Raw genomic sequence first — 6,849 nt, forward strand, 5'->3', positions numbered from 1 at the left:
GGTGGTCCTAGAAGGATCCTAGGAGGAGGTTAAGGTGGCAGCTGGCAGTGGCGGTTGCACTGGAGCTGTGAGGGTCAGCCACAGGGCTCTGTTTTAGAACACAGTGTGTTCATATATGACACATCTCCATGGCCACCCCAGCTCTGGGTAAGCCTGTCCCCCCAGGGCCTCTCCTGCCTGACTTCCTTACAGCCCCAGAGGTGGGACCGAGAGCACTGCTCTGCCCCCTGACCCCAATCCCAGCCCTCCAGACCCACCACTGCCCCTAGGTAATTCACAGGGGCTCACTGGGGTGGGCATCCCTCTCTCCCCAGGCTCAGCTCCCCAGAGAGGACCCCCAACAGCACATTCTCTTGCTTTTCCTTCAGCCCCCACCAGCTGGCAGTGTCTAGGTGGGCAGGGGACCCAGCTCTCCTGCCCTCCCCTCCAGGGTACAGGATGGGAGCGCAGGAGTGGGAAGTGGCCTCCTGGTTCTCCGGTTCTGTGGCAGCCACACATTGGCCTGTCCTCCTGGGGGGAGAGGACCCAGGTTAGCTCCCCCAGATGCTCGCCTTGCTCTTTTTCCTCTCGCTCCCTCATATACACGTGTGGGTATAAGCATTAATCAGAGGAGGGGAAGGCCCTCGGGGGCTGCAGGGGCCCTGTGCAGCTGCAGATGGTGGCCACGAGCCAGGCCGCCAGTGCCTTGGTGTGCGGGTGTCCTCTCTAGCAGGGTTGGTGGGATGCACTGGAGGATGTCAGCCGCATGCGCCATGGGGCCAGGGAGGCCAAGGTCAGCGTTGCTCAGCACCTGGAGGTACAGCGAGTACCAACAACAAAGTCTGCTGAAGTGAAGAAGGAAAATCGATGTTGAGCAGAAGCACTCGCCACAGACGCACGGGGGTGGGGGCCAGGCCGATGACCTTGGGCTCCACGTGCGTCAGAACCTGTTTAAGGGGCGGCCAGGTAAGCAGTGCAGTGCCGTCCACCCAGGCAGTACACATCGCTGGTGGGGGAGGACAGATTTTTCACCTGACTTGACTCAGCCGCTTCTGAGAGGAGGAAAAGGCCTCGAACAGCTCTATAGACACTCGTGGACAGCGCCCGTCCAGCTAAATAAATCTCAGATAAATCCCGGAGAGCCTGGCTTAAAGGGCACCAGCTATGGATCTGCCTGGGGGGGGTTAGAAGGGTCATCTCCGACTGGCCCTGATTGTTACGCGTTACCAAGTAAGCTGTAGGGTTATGTTACGGCATGATCACTTTTGTAAAAAATGATGGAGACTCTTTATAAAAGAGCAATCAGTGCAAAAACATTACTATAACAAACAGGAGTCCTCGTAAGCCCCGCCTTCCTTGGCTCCTGTGTCCTTGCCCCACATCTGTGTGGGCTCTTCCCTGCCTGCACATCAGGGATGCGTGTCCATGTTGCTAACACCCGGACAGGTGACCATCTTATCACCATGGGGATGAGCCACGGTGCTTGGAGCCCATCAACCCCCATGGTGGACATTCAGGGAATGCCCAAGCTTTCCTTAACAGGAGCCTTGGCTCTGGCCACTGCCTGGGGGATCAGAGGATAGGGGCTCAGGGAGAGGCCACAGTCCAACACTGCTGCCCTGGACCCAGTATGCCAGCCCAGAGAACCAGGCAGGCCTGGCTCTGACCATGCTGCTGGGTGACCACCAACTGAGACTTGGGCCCAAGGAGATGGCCCCTGCAGGAGGCCTGAAGTCCTTGAGAGGCTCTGGGGCAGCAGGAAGGACGAAGCCTTCATTGTGATGTGTGCAGCACCCATCTGTCCCGGTCCCGCACTTAAGGGAGCTCATCTTGATGACTCTGGTGGAAAGCACTGGTTACCAACATTCTGACACATCTGGAGGCAGGGCTGGGCAGGGAGCCTCTGACCTCCCCCCTTCCCCACAGAACCCCAGTAGAGACTGTGGTTTGGCATCCCCAATTTGGGAGCTAGGACTGATGGGGTCCCACAGGGAGCTGGGTCCACCCCTGTACAGCTGGAGTGAGACCAGGTGGTATGGGTGTCCCTGGTAAAGGACCAGAAGTCAGAAGCAGAGGCTGCCAGTCATCCCCAGGACACTCTGCTGGCTAGAAGGAGGCAGGCTTGGGGGTGCGCCCAGCTGGCACCACAGGAGTGCTGGCCTCACCCTGTCAGGCCAAAGTCTATGGTGACTTTATGGAACATCTCCCTGTGTCCCCTGAGGTTCTGGCCCACCCCCACCAGCCAGGGTCTTCTTTGTCTCAGCTCAGCTGTCACGTGTTCTGCGAAGTCCCCATCCCCTAAGTGGGAGCCCAGGAGGCACAGCCAGTGCAGAGGCTGCATCCCTGCTGGCGGCCAGCGAGGTGCACAAGGCCAGGCCAGGTGCTGGGGACAGTAGACAAGCTCATCCCTGCACATCAGGGATGGCCCAGCTGGGACAGAGATTGCTGTGGACAGGAGCTGGGCAGTCCCACGTGTGCATGAAGCACCTGGCAGGGATGGGACCAATCCACCTGTATCCCAAGGTCTGGTCATGTAACCCTGACTTGGGCCACCCCTCATGAGTGTCCAGGGCTCAGTCAGAAACCACCACTTGGCCTTTTCTTTCTAGGGCTATTATTTAAGCACTTTATTTTTTAAATCACACATGCTCATTGGGATAAAAAGCTCAAAGTAAACAGAAGCATGTGAAGGAACAAGTACCTGTCCCAGCCTGGTCCTCCTGGGAGACCCCGCTGGCCAGGCCTGGGGCACATGCAGAGACCACCAGAGCAGCCCACAGTGGAGGCATGCCCTGTCCCGCCCTAAGCCTTGGGGTGAGGCCAGGTGGGTCTTGTGGGACAGCTAAGTCCCACTGTCTGGGGTGCCTGGGTCACCCGGCTCATTCCTGGAAGAGTTCTGCTCTTTCAGCCCTCCCAATGAGGTCCCTGGTGACCTGCTACCGCCCCCTACAGGCAACCAGCCACCATGCAGGAAGGCTCTGGGTGCACAGCCATGTCTGCTGCCCCAGGACTGATGCCAGCAAGGACACCATGCCTGCTGCCTTCTTCACATGCAGAATCCCACTTCACCAACCACACACACGCATGTTTATCCAGCCGCAGCTCCATTCTCATCTCCTCCCTCCCGTCATCCTTCCTGTCACTGGGGTACTGGGGTCCCTTCAGCTTTGCCCGCCCATGCTGGGCTCCCACATTCCTGCCTCCAATCCTGCAGGCCCCCAGGACAACCTTGGCCAGAGCTTACCTGGTGCCAGCCACCTGCATTCCTGGGGGGAGGCGATCTGCATGGACCTAGCACACACCTGACTCTTGGAAAAGGTAAAAGTTTCTGGGGACAGTGAGCCTGGCTTCAAATGTTGCTATGGGCCGTTGGGCAAGTCACTCCTCCTCTCTAAGCCTCAGTTTCCCCTGCATAAAATGGGGCAGTAATTATAGCTCCTGTATGGGAAGGTTGTGAATGTCATGCTTGTCAGCAGAGTACACCCTGATTTTACAAGGAGAGAATCTGGGGGGATATCTAAGTACCTTTCTTCATACACGCATTGAAACTGGTTATATAGAGCGGCAAAGTGTGATTGCATTCACGTAAACATAGTGGCGTGTTCTGGGATCTAGCAGACAATCTTAACTTCAGAAAATGAAATCATATTTTACTAGCTCTGGAAAAAATGAATAAAATGACATAGGTAAATAGAACTTGAATAGGATCTGTGAATGCTGGCATGGAGTGGATAACAGGATAATGTGCCGATGAGGGAATTTACATGCCGGGGGAGCAAATCCCAGCTCTTATTTGGTGCAGGCCGATAATGAGAAGACATGCCCCAAATTAAACAAATGTGAATAAATTCCTCTGCCTGCACACAGAGCAAATATATCAGTAAAAGTGGGTACAGAGCAAGGAGCAGAATGCAACAAATCAGAATAAACACAGGGCACCATGATTCAGGCAGACAAACATTTCAGGAAATATAGGTAAGAGGCACATGGCAAAAAAATGTCATGCTCACAGCTGAAGTGGAAATGAATGCAGCATTTCACTGACTATCAGTGCTAGAGGAGGTAACAGGAGGAGTTCTGAGGAGGGCTGTCTGACTGCAGTAAAACGTGGTCTGTAAGTGTCCTGAAGTGGCTGGGCTGGCAGCATCGCAGCCCCACCACCTTCTAAGGTCTGTCCCCTGGCTGCTCCCTCCTTGGGACCCACTGGCCCAGGTGACTGGCCCAATCTTGGGGTAGGGGGAGTGATCAGCGGCTGGGCCCCGGCCACACATCTGAGTCTGGGCCTCTCGGGACCTCCTCTTTCTCCTAGGTTGGAAAACAGGAACCCACCCCTAGGCCCCAGTGCTCAATTCCCATCCAGCCCACCTCCTGGAGGACCCCTCACACACTCCCACCAGGATCTTCTGTCCCTGGGGGCTGTCTTTCTTTCAAAGTGAGCCAGAGGCTGGCACAGCAGGTGGCTGCCTGCTGAGGGTTCCCAGCACAACACAGAGCCAGCTTCGTAGTGTAATTTACAGAGCACCTGTGAAACTCAGTTTCATTTACTGACATATTCAGTGACTTTCAGGCACACTCACAGGCAGGTTCTTCCTGTGGACTGGGGGCACCTGCTGCTTGTCCCTGTCCTGCTATAGTCAGTCTGGAGGTGACTGGATGATCTCGGCAAACACCGCATGCTCTGCTCTCTCTCTGCAGCCCCAGCTGGCAGCTGCCGCTCACCTTCACCTCTGCACCAGGGTCATGGGCTTCCTTAAAGCAACTGCTGTAACTTTCAGCCCTTGCTTTAAAAAAGAAAAAGAAAAGAAAAAAAATATATTTATAACAGTTTTTATTGAGATACAATTCACCCATTTCAAGGGCACAATTGAATGGTTTTTAGTATGTTCACAAGGTTGAGCAAACATCACCACTGCTTAGTTCCGGTACATTTTCATACCCAAAAGAAACCCCATGCCCATTAGCAGTCACTCCCTACTCCTCTCATTTCCTCCTCTCCAGGCAGCCAGCAGTCTATTCCACCGACTTGCCTCTGTGAGATTTCTGCCTTTATGGATTTGTCTGTTCTGAACACTTCATATAAATGGAATCATACAACATGTGACCTTTTGTGCCTGGCTTCTTTCATATTTTCAAGGTTCATCCATGTCAGAGCATGTACCAGTACTTCACTCTTTTTTTTTTTATGGCCAAATAATATTCCATCATATGCATGGATTATATTTTGTTTATCCATTCATCCATCAATGGACATTTGGGGGCTACTGTGAATTGTGAATTGTGCTGCTATGAACCAGGATCATGAGCCGCCAACCCTGTAGCTGCTTGCTGCTGGGCCTGGGGATGGCAGCTATTCCCATAAAGACAGAAATTGACTGAGATATTGCCTGAAACTGACCAGCCTCTCCATCAAGCTGTACTCTGGATGTTGCAAGTGCTCTACTAGACTCCAGATAATAGTTGCTTAACACAGTTCCTTTTAGTTCAATCGTTGTGCAGTGGAGGGATGGGTTTCTGGAGCTTCTTCCTCCACTGTCTTCCCTGCTGTCACTTCCTAACCCTTTGCTTTTGTGCCACAGGCTACAGAGTAAAAGTTTTACTGTAACATGTGTACTGAGGAACCCAGTGTGTCCTTCCTGCCCACACGAGGCATGACTGAGAACATCACTGGGGACTGACCTGGGTGGCTGGGGTGCTAGAGCCAGGCTGGGCTCCAACAGGGACCACCACACGACAATGGCCACCTTGTCTGTGAGCTTTGCCCTGGTCTTGCCTTGACCTTTTCAGGTGTGTTTTGGCTTAGACTCCACCCCGGTGTTTCCTGCATCAGAACAGGGATGGAGAGATCTAAGCCCTGTCTGGCATTTGTCGTGAATGTTGTAGAAGAGGCCATGTGAGGAGGGTAAGCTGGTAAACTGACCTAGTATTTCACATGCTCAATCATTTTCCAAATGTGTGTGAAATGGATGGTTGTCAGCCTTCTCCATTATCAGTGCAATGCGAGATGGCACAAATGGAGGGGCCAAGGACCTCCCTCTCCTTGCCCGCAATAGCAGTACATTATAGGGGGACTCCTGGGGCAGGGGCAGATAAGATCAACAGGATGACCTAAAAAATGGACTGAGCACAGTATCAGCTCCTGGTGGAGAGGGTAAGGGTCAGGGTCAGCTCTTGCTACCTTCTTGAGCATGTTATCAATATCAGCTGGTGTGTGCACTTGCCCATGCTGTGCTGTTTCTCCTGACACAGTGTCTGGGTAGAGGCTGAGAGTTAGGAAACTGGGGTCCAATCCTTGTAATGAGGTGCAGACGCTCTGGGGAAGGATGCAGGTTGGTTTGGCGTGCCTGCCAGAGGAGAGGATGTGGCATCAAAGGGTTGTCTGCATGGAAAGCAGGAATAGATCCATTAGGAAGCCAAGGCCCTGGCCCCAGCCCTGCCTGCCTAGGGCCCCCACCATCTAACTCAGGCCCTTGGCCCACGAGGGCTGGGTGTGGTCCAGGGTGACTAGAGGCCCAGGAGAGGGTCTGGGGGATGAGTCTCAAATCCACAGTCACTAGTCTAGAGCCTGGGATCAAATTTCCCACATCACACATCACTTCCTTCCTTTACTCACTCAAGGCAACAGCGCGGCTGCAGCGAGGCTGGGACACAGTAAAGTCGCCAGCAACAAGCGCAGGAAGAGAAGAGGGAGTTGCAGCCAAGTAGGAACCGGAGCTAGCCCTGGGGGTCAGGGAGGGCCTGCCAGGGAGGTTCCCAGCTGACCCTGAGGAGGAGGAGGAACGAGGGTGCAGGAGGAGAAGTGGGTGCCCCAGGGCAGCATGCAAACAGCCTGGAGCTCAGAAGAGGGGCAGACAGAATGACCAGCAGGGTGAG

Source organism: Cynocephalus volans, chromosome 2 (assembly GCF_027409185.1).
Source record: "Cynocephalus volans isolate mCynVol1 chromosome 2, mCynVol1.pri, whole genome shotgun sequence".
Taxonomy (NCBI): domain Eukaryota; kingdom Metazoa; phylum Chordata; class Mammalia; order Dermoptera; family Cynocephalidae; genus Cynocephalus; species Cynocephalus volans.